The following is a 14,454-nucleotide window of genomic DNA, read 5'->3' as shown; positions in this document are numbered from 1 at the left end:
AGGCTTATTGAAGGCACAGAAGCAGCGTTGCTCAGTGAAAAGAGCGTGGGCTTGGGAGTCAGAGGTCACGGGTTCGAATCCCGGCTCTGCCACTTGGCAGCTGACTGTGGGCAAGTCACTTCACTTCTCTGTGCCTCAGTTCCCTCTTTTGTAAAACGGGGATTAAGTGTGAGCCTCCCGTGGCACGACCTGATTACCCTGTATCTCCCCCAGCGCTTAGAACGGTGCTCTGCACAGAGTAAGCGCTTAACAAATACCAACATTATTATTAATATTATTATCCTCTCCAAGAGGCATTCCCTGACTAAGCCCTCCTTTCCTCTTCTCTCACTCTCTTCTGTGTCTTACTCCCTGTATACGTGTCTCCAGCGCACAGTTCATTCCACAGAATCCGGCCTCTCCCAGAAATGGAGCACCCCCCATCCACTCCCTAGCAACGCTGTGTGCATCACCAGTGGACAGTCCATCTTCCGTAGCCAGCCTCTCCCGGATTAATGATGATAATAATAACTGTGGTATTTGTTAAGCGCTTATAATGTGCCAAGCACTCAGTGGAAAGAGCCTGGGCTTGGGAGTCAGAGGTCATGAGTTCGAATCCCAGCTCTGCCACTTGGCAGCTGGGTGGCTGTGGGCGAGTCACTTCACTGGGCCTCAGTTATCTCATCTGTAAAATGGGGATTAACTGTGAGCCTCACGTGGGACAACCTGATGACCCTTAGAACAGCGCTCTGCACAGAGTAAGCGCTTGACAAATACCAACATTACAAGATAATCAGGTTGGACACAGTCCCTGTTCCACAAGGGATTCACGGTGCTAATCCCCATTTTACAGGTGAGGTAACTGAGGCATAGAGAAGTTAAGGGATTTGCCCAAGGCCACCCAGTAGACAAGTGGTGGAGCTGGGATGGGAAACCAGGTCCTCTGACTTCCAGGGCCAAGTTCCACAAATCCGGATGTCCCTGCTTGGCCTGGGTCCCTCCCTCTGGAGCTTCACAGAAAGTCCTGTCTCCCTCTTACCCCTGGTTGGAAGACTGGGTGACTTGTCATCTAAACGATGAAGACAATTCATCACAAGCCATTTATAAACTGCTGGTTTATCAAATCATCTTGAAAGATTTCGCCCGATTAACTCTCTCACTCTCACATCCTCTTCCCTGCTCCCTCATCCCGTGACCATCAAGTTGCAGTGGAGTGGAGACAGTGTCCTGTCTGCCACGTGAAACTCTATGTTGTCCCATGGCTACTTAACTGAACAGATTATTGGCTCCATCGGCGAGAGAAATTGTTTAGGTAGTCTACTGATAAACACGTCGGGCAGAAGACCTCCCGAGACAGGAGAGAGCCCTGCTTCTTCCTCGAAGCTGGCTTGGCCCACCTCCTGCCTAAAGGCAAAAAAAAAATAATAATAATTATAAACGTTAAGTTCTTAGAATATGCCAAGCACTGTTCTTAAACACTGTTCGGAGGAAGAGAACTAGATAACGAAAATGAGTAAATGAGAAGCAGCGTAGCCCAGAGTAAAGAGGTTGGATCTTTTAGGTTCTGATTCCAGCTCCGCCGCGTGCCTGCTGTGTGACTTTGAGCTAGTCACTTAACTTCTCTGTGCCCTCACTACCTATATTCCCTCGCTCTTAGACTGTAAGTTCCATGTGGGACCAGACTGTGTCTTGCCCGATTATCTCGTTTTTACTCTAGGGTCTAGTACAGTACTTGGCACCTAGTAAATGCTTAACAAATACCACCATCGTTATTATTATTATTATCAAGATTATTATTGTCATCATCATTAAGTTTCCCACAGTCCAAGGCTTTGGGTCACTGAGTCGGTTCTACGGTGTAACGGTTAGCACTCTGGACTTCGAATCCAGTGATCCGAGTTCAAATCTCGGTAGAACCCATTTCCCCGATTGGACCGTAAGCCCGTCAAAGGGCAGGGACCGTCTCTATCTGTTGCCGATTTGTCCATTCCAAGTGCTTAGTACAGTGCTCTGCACATAGTAAGCGCTCAATAAATACTATTGAATGAATGAGTGAGACTGTGCCACTAAACTCTAAACGGAGAGCAGAAGCTGAGAAGGGGATTTTTAAGCGGAAAAAAATGTAAGTGAAATTAATTTGCTTTGACTGTCACTCAAAGTAGACATTCAATCAATCAATCAAACACTGTAGGCTGGAATCTTTTCTCTAAGGGACCCTGCTGATTTTTGGACGACAGCTGTGGCCTATTTACCCCTTTCCAGTACTGCAGAAGGAGAATAGCATCTCCTACCTCGTTATGGGCGGGGAACGTGTCTGTTTTTCTGTTTCATTGTAATCACCCAAGTGCTCAGGACATTACTCTGCACATAGCAGGTACTCAATAAATATGACTGATGGGGGTCTCTGCTGGGCCCCCCCGGAAACTGGAAGCAAAGATGCCGGGCGCTTTCTGGTAATCTTTTCTTATTCTTTTCAAAATTCTGCGCCTAAAAACTCATGAGCTTTTTGCCAACCCCAAAACCACAGTTTTTCCAAAATCCAAGTGAGAGACTATTTTGTTCATTTGGCCCTGAGATCACAGCCAGGATTTCCTATCACCGTCCATCTGTATTAGCAACCCAACATCCTGTACGGTATGGGATTAACGCCTTATCTCAAGTTATTCAGCTTTGAAAGAAAGCATATCCGTCACATTATAGCCCATTTGAAAATGAACACTTTACAGGTCTAGCTCAGTGTGGGCAGGGAATGTATCTACCAACTTTGCTGTGTTGTACTCTTCCCCAGAGCCCGGTATGGCGCTCTGTACACAGAAAGCCTTCAATAAATACCGTTGATTGATTGCTCCATAGTGTCTCCTGTCTCTCCTTCTCCTGGATCAGGAATGGCAGAGATATTAGGCTGGAGATTCCCTTCCAATCCCCTAAAATCCCTTATTGGGAGATGATTAGCCACAGGTGTGAGAAATGATTCCCCTTGGAAAGAGAGGAAGAATGACAAAAATAGGCATCCTCAGGTCGGTGCCCGAGAGATCAGTTCCTCTCCAGGGACAACAGGGAGACTCATTACGGAGAACAGAAGTGTGGAGAGAAGCGGGGACATGCTGGAGGCAGGGAGCCTGGAGGGGAGGACAAAGTCACTCACCGCTCCTGACACGAAGAACACTTGAACCAGGGTCACGACTGTAGGACCAAGCGTTTAGTACAGTGCTCTGCACACAATGTGCTCGATAAATATGATTTAATGAATTGAACGAATGAATGGCCGGATCTGCCAGAAATGGAGTCGTCGTACTTCTCTCTAGACCCTTTGGGGTCATCACGTCATTCATCTCCCTTCAGATCAAACAAAGACTCCTTACCGGTGGCTTGGAGGCTCTCCACCAGCTCTCTGAACCTTGCCCTCCATTCCCCTACTTGCGCATTTTGTTCCTCTCAAATCCACTGCCCTCTCTTCAAGACTTCCTCTGTCCCCCGGTCATACCGTTCGCAGGGCCTGGATTCCCGCCCACCCCTCAAAAAAAAAAGTACACCAGACTTCAATCCTCTCCACCTTCAGAGACCTCCTTAAAAGCCCACTGCCTCCAACAAAACCTTCTCCAACTAATTATCAACCCTCCAATACTTAGCAACTTTCAGCCGCCTCTTGTACTTGTAAATTTAGCACTTATGAATGGATGTGTAATCTATTGAACTTGCAATTTTCCTTTCTGGCTTCCACAACTTTGTAAGATTTCTATGCCTGCCTCCTACGTAAGACACTAAATGGAAATCAAATACCTGTTCTCCCTCCCCATTAGCCTGTGAGCCCCGTATGGGATAAGGACCGTGTCCGAGTAAATCGTTTGGCACATAGTAAGGGTTTAACAATTATCAATCCATCAGTGATATTTACTGACTGTTTACTATCCTCTAGGCTGTAAACTCTTTGTGGGCAGGGAATGCGTCTATTATACTGTTGTGTGGTACTCTCCTAAGTAATGAATAATAATAACAATGATGGTATCTGTCAAGCGTTTACTAGGAGCGAAGCACTGTTCTAAGCGCTGCGGGGGGAATACAAGGTGATCAGGTTGTCCCACGTGGGGCTCACGGTCTTAATCCCCATTTGGCAGATGAGGTAACTGAGGCACAGAGTAGTTAAGTGACTGCCCAAAGTCACACAGCTGAAAAGTAGCGGAGCGGAGATTAGAACCCGTGACCACTGACTCCCAAGCCGGGGCTCTTTCCACCGAGCCACGCTGTAGTTGTCTAAGTATTGAGTACTTAGTACAGTGTCCCGCACACAGTAGGTGCTCAATAAATACCATTGAATGTTGTGCAGAGCACTGTGCTAAGTACTCGAGAGAGTACAATACAATAGAAGTCAGTCAGTCATTTGTATTTACTGAGAGCTTCCGGAGTGCGGAGCACTGTATTAAAGCACTTGGGAGAGTACGAGATAACAATGGAACAGACACATTCCCTGAAATAATGCTGGTGTTTGTTAAGCGCTTACTAATAATAATAATGTTGGTATTTGTTAAGCGCTTACTATGTGCCGAGCACTGTTCTAAGCGCTGGGGTAGACATAGGGGGATCAGGTTGTCCCACGTGGGGCTCACAGTCTTAATCCCCATTTTACAGATGAGGGAACTGAGGCACAGAGAAGTTAAGTGACTCGCCCACAGTCACACAGCCGACAAGTGGCAGAGCTGGGATTCGAACTCATGAGCCCTGACTCCAAAGCCCGTGCTCTTTCCACTGAGCCACGCTGCTTCTCAATAATAATGTTGGTATTTGTTAAGCGCTTACTATGTGCCGAGCACTGTTCTAAGCGCTGGGGTAGACATAGGGGAATCAGGTTGTCCCACGTGGGGCTCACAGTCTTAATCCCCATTTTACAGATGAGGGAACTGAGGCACAGAGAAGTTAAGTGACTCGCCCAGAGTCACACAGCCGACAAGTGGCAGAGCTGGGATTCGAACTCATGAGCCCTGACTCCAAAGCCCGTGCTCTTTCCACTGAGCCACGCTGCTACTATGCGCCGAGCACTGTTCTAAGCGCTGGGGTAGACACAGGGGGATCAGGTTGTCCCACGTGGGGCTCACAGGCTTAATCCCCATTTTACCGATGAGGTCACTGAGGCACCGAGAAGTGAAGTGACTTGCCCAAAGTCACACAGCTGACAAGTGGCCGAGCCGGGATTCGAACCCACGATCTCTGACTCCAAAGCCCGTGCTCTTACCACCGAGCCACGCTGCTTCTCTGGTTTACAGTTTAGAAGACACGTTCCCTGCCAGTAACGTCATCATTATTATTATTATTGTTTATTATATTATAGTGCAAGCTCCTGGTGGGCGGTGCATGTGCCTTGGGCTTCTGTGACACTTTTTATTTGTCTAGTACAGTACATTGCAGTCCATACTCAATAAGTACCGTCACTGCGGTACCAAACTCCTAACCAGGTAGGGAGAGCCTTGGGCGGCGCCTGACGCCCAGAGAACGAAATTGGCCAAAGCTAGCGGCAGTGGACCCTGCTTGGGCAATCAATCAACCAGTCGATCTCACTTACTGAGCACCTACTGTGTGCAGAGTGCCGTATTAAGCACTTTATAATAATGATAACGGTATTTATCGAGCACATATTATGTGCCAAGCACTGTTTTAAACTCTGGGATAGATACAAGGTGATCAGGCTGTCCCACGTGGGGCTCGCAGCTTTAATCCCCATTTGACGGATGAGGGAACTGAGGCCCAGAGAAGTGAATGGACTTGCCCAAGGTCGCCCAGCTGACAAGCGGCAGAACCGGGATTAATACCCACGACCTCTGAGTCCCAAACCCGGGCTCTTTCCACTGAGCCACGCTGCTTCTCTGTAAAATGGGGATGAAATACTTGCCCTCCCTCTCTTTCGGACTGTGAGCGCCATGTGGGACAAAGGCTGTGATTTATCAACGAATCTCGTACGTACCCTAGTCCTTACAACCGTACTTGGAGCAGCTCACGGTGGGCGGGGAAAATATCTACCTACTCTGTTGTATTGTACCCTCCCTTAGTACAGTGCTCCGCACACGGGAAGTGCTCAGTAAATAATAATGATAATAATATTGGTATTGGTTAAGCGCTTACTATGTGCCAAGCACTGTTCTGAGCGCTGGGGTAGATACAAGGGAATTAGGTCGTTCCACGTGGGGCTCACAGTCTTCATCCGCATTTTATAGATGAGGTCACTGAGGCCCAGAGAAGTTAAGTGACCCGCCCAAGGTCACACAGCTGACAAGTGGCGGAGCCGGGACTAGAACCCACGACCTCTGACCCCCAAGCCCTGGCTCTTTCCATTGAGCCAAGCTGCTTCTCTAAATGCGACCGGTTGACAGGAAGAGCCGCTATTATTGCAATAATAATAACTGTCACTGCCTCCCTCACGTTTGCCTCTCCCCCGCCCGCTTCCTTCCCTAAGCCCCGTCCAGAGTTAAGTTTCTGTCAGCCTTGATGGTATTCGTCAGATTCGGGTCATTATCAAGACAGATCCCGGGGTGGCAATGATTGACGTGGGAAAACACTGGCTATTTCACTAAGAACTGATTTGAAAACTGATGAGGTAGGGAGCCCCCTGACCCAATCTCCCAGGGGCCCTCCCTCCCTGCTGCCCTCTGGAAGCCTTGATTTCTCATCCTTGACGTCAGGGTCTCTAGAAGAGGGACTATCGCGTTGCCAAGAGGAGGGTGACCTCTTCGTCATCACCTGCCGACCGCCCGTTCCTGCTGGTCTGACCACCGGACCAGCGACTGGTCAGCCCAGAGACCCCCCCCCCCCAAGTCCAGCCCCAAACGATGCGACGGAACAGTGGACTGACGGGACGACAGCGCAAGAGATGGACCATCTTGGCTGGCAGCAAATCCAGACAGAGACTGCTCTCCTGGAGCCAAGGCTTCCGGCCGATCCGGCTACCACTCAACAGGCTCGGAGTAGGAGGGTAACAATCTATCCTAAAAATAGTGATATTATTAAAGATTGAATGAGGTATTCTTAGATGCTTAATATTTACCAACCACTCTACCAAGCGGTGTTATAGAGACAAGATAATCTGGTCAGACGCAGTCCCCGTCCCACCTGGGGCTCACAGCCTGAGGGGACAACAGGTTTTTACAGTTGAGAGACCTGAGAGTGAAGCGACTTGGCCAAGGTCATGCGACAGGCAAATGGTGGAGCCAGAATAAGCACACAGGAGTGAAAAGGGCTGGGCAACACTGCTTCTCTGTTGTTACTCGTCAGAGTTGCAGGAGTATAGGTTATTCTCGTGTCGGTCATTTCAGCCACACTCGCACCCATCGCGAGGACAGAACCTTCAGGTATGTCATCTTCGGATTCAAAGGATACCCACACACACAGACACACACATATCTATTTACTGGGTTTACAGTTCACATATTTTATATATACATATATATACAGTTGTATATATCGTATATACATTATATTAACGATGTTGGTATTTGTTAAGCGCCTACTATGTGCAGAGCACCGTTCTAAGCGCTGGGGTAGACACAGGGGAATCAGGTCGTCCCACGTGGGGCTCACAGTCTTAATCCCCATTTTCCAGATGAGGGAACTGAGGCCCAGAGAAGTGAAGCGACTCGCCCACAGTCACACAGCTGCCAAGTGGCAGAGCTGGGATTCGAACCCATGACCCCTGACTCCAAAGCCCGTGCTCTTTCCACCGAGCCACGCTGCTTCTCAATATATACTGTTGAATGTATGTGTGTACATATATATAATATAATACATAATAATAATGTTGGTATTTGTTAAGCGCTTACTATGTGCAGACCACTGTTCTAAGCGCTGGGGGAGATACAGGGCCATCAGGTCGTCCCACGTGAGGCTCACAGTTAATCCCCATTTTACAGATGAGGGAACTGAGGCCCCGAGAAGTGAAGTGACTTGCCCACAGTCACACAGCTGCCAAGTGGGAGAGCTGGGATTCGAACTCATGACCTCTGAGTCCCAAGCCCAGGCTCTTTCCACTAAGCCACGCTGCTTCCTATATATATATATATATATATATATATATATATATATATATATATATATACAGTTGTATGTATGTGTGTGTGTGTATATATATATACACATAGTTCCCTGCCTTCAAGGAGCCTACAATCTAATAGGGGACGCGAGACATTCCTTTTGCGCAAACGCGTTCGAAAAGGGACAGGAGAAATATAAGCAGGGGCTGGGAGGCGGAGAGCAAAACGGGGAGGCTCCAATTCAGCGAAAGACCTTGCGAACAGCAAACCAGCAATGCAGTCAAGGTTCCGGCAGTCCAGTCAACTGAAAAAAAGCTCTCTTAAATTATTCCCCTCCATCCACTTGGCTCGGGAAGTAGCATTTGTTTTTATTTCCCAAGACAGGCAGTCAATCACATGTATGTGACAGAAATGAAGATAAACATCATCCAATGAACTTTAAATCAAAATGCTAATCCCGGGCCGACTCCTCTGTCAAGATCTGACGCTGAAATAATTCAGCGGCATTTGATTATACCAGAAATTAATGCTCTAGTGGTTATTATATTTATTAATAACCACTTCTGATGGCATCACTTTTCATCTGAGTGGCGTTGGGTGATACCAAACTCTGATACAGGGACAACCAACCGTGAAGGGACCTCCCGACGGGAGTTTTCACCCCACAGGTTACAAGCTAACCCCAATTTGGAGGTTCTTTTATAAAAAAAGATTTTCTCAAGAAGAGAGGCTGAGGAATTGGGGCCACGCTTCCTAGAGGAGAGACGGCGGAGGACAAGGTGGGGAAAGGGGGATAACTATCTGTACGAATCACGAAACATCATGGCCTAGTGGATAGAGGTCGGGCCTGGGAGGCAGAAGGACCCGGCTTCTAAACCCGACTCTGCCACGTGTCTGCAGTGCGTCCCTTGGCAAGTCACTTCTCTGGGCCTCAGTTTCCTCATCCGTAAAATGGGGACGGAGACTGTGCATCCCATGCAGGACGGGGACTGTATCCAACCTGATCAGCTTGCATCTCCCCCCGGTGCTTAGTTCGGTGCCTGACATAGAGTACGCGCTCAACGGACACTCTAAAAAGAAAGAGAAAAAAGAAAGAGAAACATTTTCTAGGCCTCCCTCTCCCGGGCTTCTTTTCCACTCTCCCAGCGGAGCTTCACTCGGGATGAATAGGCAGAAGGGCGATTCGTAAAGTTATCTTGGCAGTCAACTGCATTCCCGAGTTCTCCACCAACTCTACGACTCACGTTTTCAGCGGCTGGTTGGATTCTGTAGAAAATCTTCGAGAAACATCATGGCCTAGTAGAAAAGGCACAGTCAGGAGGCCTGGGCTCTCATCCCAACCCCTCCACTTTTTTACTATGTGACTGAGAGCCTGTCAATTAAATTCTCGTACAATCTCCTCATGGGTGAAATGGGAATCAAGTAGAGAAGCAGCGTGGCTCAGTGGAAAGAGCAGGGGCTTGGGAGCCGGAAGTCAGGGGTTCGAATCTCGGCGCTGCCACCTTGTCAGCTGTGTGACTGTAGGCAAGTCACTTCACTGGGCCTCAGTTCCCTCATCTGTAAAATGGGGATTAAGACTGTGAGCCTCAGGTGGGACAACCTGATTACCCTGTACCTACCCCAGCGCTTAGAACAGTGCTCTGCACATAGTAAGCGCTTAACGAATACCAACATTATTATCATTATTATTATTCTGTCTCTCCCCCACAAAATCGGGAGCCCCTTCCCCTTAAATTGTGATCCCCATGTGAGACAGGGACAGTGTCCTCTCTGATGGTAATGTATCCACCCCAGTGCTTAGAACAGTGCTTGGATCACAGTAAGTCCTCAACCAGTATCACTACTATTATTATAACATTGGGAAGCAGGGTAGCCTAGGGGAAAGAGCACGGGACTAAGAATCAGAGGACATGAGTTCTAATTCTAGCTCTGTCACTTTTTATGGCATTTACTAAGCGCTTACTATGTCGTAATAATAACGTCGGTCTCTGTTAAGCGCTTACTCTGTGGCAAGCACCGTTCTAAGCCCTGGGGTAGATAGAGTGTAATCAGGTTGTCCCCCGTGGGGCTCACAGTCTTAATCCCCATTTTACCGATGAGGTAACTGAGGCACCGAGGACCTAAGTGACTTGCCCAAAGTCTCACGGCTGACGAGCGGCGGAGCCGGGACGAGAACCCACGGCCTCTGACTCCTAAGCCCGTGCTCTTTCCTCTAAGCCGCGCTGCTTTGTGCCAGACCCTGTACCGAGCAGTGGAGTAGATACGAGTTAATCACAGTCCCTGTCCCATTTAGAACTCGCAGTCATAATCCCCATTTTACAGACGAGGTAACTGAAGCACAGGCCCGGACTTGCCCAAGGTCACACAGCAGACAAGTGACAGAGCCAGAATTAGAAGCCAGGTCCTTCTGACTACTAAGCCCGTGCTCTATCCACTTTGCTATGGTGTCTCATTTACCTGCTTTCGAACCTAGGCAAGTCGGTTGACTTCTTCGTACCTCATTTTCCTCAGCTGTAAAATGGGGATTCAGTGCCTGTTCTCCTTCCCCCACAGAGGACAGACACTATATCTGACCTGATTAACTAGTATCTACGCATAGCAATTGGAATAATGCTGGACACATAGGTACTTGAAGCAGCGTGGCTCAGTGGAAAGAGCCCGGGCTTGGGAGTCAGAGGTCATGGGTTCGAATCCCAGCTCCGCCACTTGTCAGCTGTGTGACTGTGGGCAAGTCCCTTCGCTTCTCTCGGCCTCAGTTCCCTCATCTGTAAAATAGAGATTATCTGTGAGCCTCACGTGGGACGACCCGACGACCCTGTATCTCCCCCAGCGCTTAGAACAGTGCTCTGCACATAGTAAGTGCTTAACAAATATCTACATTATTATTACTTAGCAAATACTATAATAATGAATTATTATCATTATTAATAACGGATTGTCATTACTGTTGTTGTCGTCTCTTGTGGTTGTTTTTGTATGCCAGGTGCTGCTGAGGATTGGTGAGGTAAATTGGTTGGCTATTCTTTCGATCCTGAGGGGCACCACCTTGATGGGATGCTCAGCAGACCGAGTGCCTTGCAAGGACGAGGGAGATCACCAAATCCTGAATTCTTATTGGATGAAGGGGAGAAAAACAAAAAAAGGAACGCTGGCATCTTAGTTTAGAGATTGCAGCGTGGCTCAGTGGAAAGAGCCTGGGCTTCGGAGTCAGAGGTCATGGGTTCGACTCCCGGCTCCGCCACTTGTCGGCTGTGTGACTGTGGGCAAGTCACTTGACTTCTCTGGGCCTCAGTTACCTCACCTGTAAAACGGGGATTAACTGTGAGCCTCACGTGGGACGACCCGATGACCCTGTATCTCCCCCAGCGCTTTCGAACAGTGCTCCGCACATAGTAAGCGCTTAACAGATACCAACATTAGATTGTCGGCTTGCTAGTCTGAGTTCGATTGACCGCGCTCTCCCTGCTCCCCTCAAGTCCCTTTTCCCCACTCCCTCACCCTCTTCCAAAATCGGGCCCTTACTCCCATCTTGTCATCTTATGCCGTTGTCGTCTCTCATCCGCGGCAACTCCGTGGACGCGTCTCTCCCAGAACGCCCCGCTCTCCATCTGCGATCATTCTGGTGTCCGTAGCATTTTCTTGGTGAAAATACAGAAGTGGTTTATCACTGACTTCCTCTGTGCAGTCACCTTAATTGAGTCTCAACTCTCCCACGCCGCTGCTGTCCGGAAGAGTTGAGTGTTGACGCGTAGCCGACGGCCTTCCACTCGCCAGCCACTGGCCAAGCTGGGAATGGAACGGCCAGGCCTCGGCCTGACTCTCCCTCCCGTAGCCGAGACTGGTAGACGACTGGAAGCTCTCCACGTGCGATCCTTGGGGAGGGCCGGGGGCCCGTACTCCCCTCTCCCCATCTACGGATAATAATTGGGGTATCCGTCCCATACGCGTACGTGCCAAGGACCGTATGATCTCTGGAGTCGTCTCTGGAGAAAGCCTGTCATTCCAACTGAGAGTATGAAATCAATGGAGATACGGTGTAGCCTGGTGGGAAAAACCCAGGCCTGGGAGGCAGAAGACCTGGGTTCTAATCCTGCTCTGCCACTTGTCTTCTGGGTGACCCTTGGGCAAGCAAGTTATTCACCTAGGCCTCAGTTACCTCATCTGTAAAATGAGGATTAAGACTGTGAGCCTCATGTGGGACGTGGATTGTGTCCAACCTGATTAAATTGTATCGACCCCAAGGCTTGATCCAGTACCCGGCACGTGGCAAGAGCTTAATGAGTACCATTAAAAAAATATATAACGAGGCAGGTGTCTAATGGCTCAGTGGAAAGAGCCCGGGCTCGGGAGTCAGAAGTCATAGGTTCGAATCCCGGCCCCGCCACTTGTCAGCTGTGTGACTGTGGCAAGTCACTTAACTTCTCTGTGCCTCAGTTATCTCATCTGTAAAACGGGGATTAAGACTGCGAGCCTCACGGGGGACAACCTGATGACCCTGTATCTACCCCAGCGCTTAGAACAGTGCTCTGCATATAGTAAGCGCTTAACAAATGCCAACGTTATTATTATTATTGTTTGTGTCCCACACTGGGCCATCAATCAATCAATCAATCGGTCAGTGGTATTTATTAAATGCATACTCTGTGCACAGCATTGTACTAAGTGCTTGGGAGAGTACAATACAACAGGGTTAGTAAACACAGTCCCTGCCCACATCATGCTTACATCTATATCATCACAGTTCAAAGAAATCATTCAATAGTATTTATTGAGCGCTTACTATGGGCAGAGCACTGTACTAAGCGCTTGGAATGAACAAGTCGGCAACAGATAGAGACGGTCCCTGCCGTTTGACGGGAAAGAATGTGAGAGGCAGCACGACTTAGTGAATAGACCTCGAGCCTGGGAGTGAGAAGGACCTGGGTTTTAATCCTGGTTCCACCGCTTGTTCACTATATGGCCTTGGGCAGGTCACTTCACTTCTCAGGGCCTCAGATGCCTCATCTGTAAAATGGGGATTAAGACTGTGAGCCCCGTCTAGGACAGGGACCATGTCCAGCGTGCCTTAGTGGAAAGAGCCCGGGTTTGGGAGTCGGAGTCAGTGCCTGTGCTTCAGTTACCACATCTGTAAAATGGGGATTATGACTGCGAGCTCTGAATGGGACGGGGACTGTGATTAACTCGTATCTACTCCATTGCTCAGTACAGTGTCTGGCACAAAGCAGCGTGGCTTAGAGGAAAGAGCACGGGCTTAGGAGTCAGAGCCGTGCCACTCATCGGCTCTGTGACTTGGGGCAAGTCACTTTACTTCTCTGTGCCTCAGTTACCTCATCTGTACAATGGGGATTAGGACTGTGAGCCCCACGTGGGACAACCTGATTACCTCGTATCTACTCGATTAGACTGTAAGCCCGTCCAAGGGCAGGGACCGTCTCTATCTGTTCCCGATTTGTACATTCCAAGCGCTTAGTACAGTGCTGTGCACATAGTAAGCGCTCAATAAATACTGTTGAATGAATGAATGCTCCAGCACTTAGAACAGTGCTAGCCACATAGTAAGCGCTTAAGAAATACCATCATCATCATCATTACCTTGTATCTACCCCAGCACTTAGAACAGTGGCTGGCACAGAAAAAGCACTTAACAAATAAAACCACTTTAAAAAAAAAAAAAATCCCGGTTGGGGTTAAAAGGGAGACAGGATGGAAGGAGAAGGGCTAGGACATCTTGGGCCTCCCTTATGCTACATGAATGATGGGCATTTCTCCCGGAGACCCCGATCTAACAGCAACACTTGACTCTGTCACCCCCAAGATGGAACAGTTCAGGCGCTTCTAACATTCGACATGACACTGTTGTGTCGGGACGGACCTCAAGGGAGGGATGTGTTCCGCTGATCCTAGCAACTTCCCCTGCCAGAAAGTCAGAAAGGGAGTAAACCACCTAAAACACACACAAGCAGGTTTTTCAGGGAGCTTGGCACCCTTGATGTGTGATCGCTTAATGGATTTTGGTCAGGAACATAAGTTTTTATTTTTTTTCCCCCTTCCAAAGAAGCACAAGGATTTTCCCTCTGTTATCTCAAAGGATGTTATTCTTCGTTAATTAGAAGAATGTTGTTAAACAAGGCCAGCTAAATAATTGTGTTTCACGGGATTTTATGCCTTAACTAGTGTCTCTCAAAAATAGAACACTCCATCTGAGAGTTTCTATTTAGACCGTTGTGCTTCTGGAAGTGAGCGTTTTTCATTGAGGTGCTTTTCATTTACGGCTTATCAAAATACTTTGGACACAGAGGCCAGTTATTTGTGACTGTTACACCTGGCTTGCCACCTGGACTGTGGACTTCACTCATTCATTCATTCATTCATTCATTCATTCATTCAGTTGTATTTATTGAAGGCTTGCAGAGTACTGTACTAAGCGCTTGGGAGAGGACAAAATAATAATAACCATACATAT

General features: G+C 48.4%; 1 protein-coding gene and 1 non-coding gene across 2 annotated transcripts in view; one reads left to right on the top strand and one right to left on the bottom strand.

Annotated features, from left to right (window-relative positions):
- EPHB1 (EPH receptor B1) overlaps positions 1-14,454 on the bottom strand; it is a 652,092-nt gene that overhangs the window by 595,824 nt on the left and 41,814 nt on the right. The window lies entirely within an intron of this gene.
- TRNAR-UCG lies at positions 1,827-1,898 on the top strand. The gene has a single exon. It is a non-coding gene; the product is annotated as a tRNA-Arg (tRNA).

Source organism: Ornithorhynchus anatinus, chromosome 1 (assembly GCF_004115215.2).
Source record: "Ornithorhynchus anatinus isolate Pmale09 chromosome 1, mOrnAna1.pri.v4, whole genome shotgun sequence".
Classification (NCBI taxonomy): domain Eukaryota; kingdom Metazoa; phylum Chordata; class Mammalia; order Monotremata; family Ornithorhynchidae; genus Ornithorhynchus; species Ornithorhynchus anatinus.
Note: the sequence above shows the minus strand (reverse complement) of the source record. Positions and strands in the feature narration are given on the sequence as shown.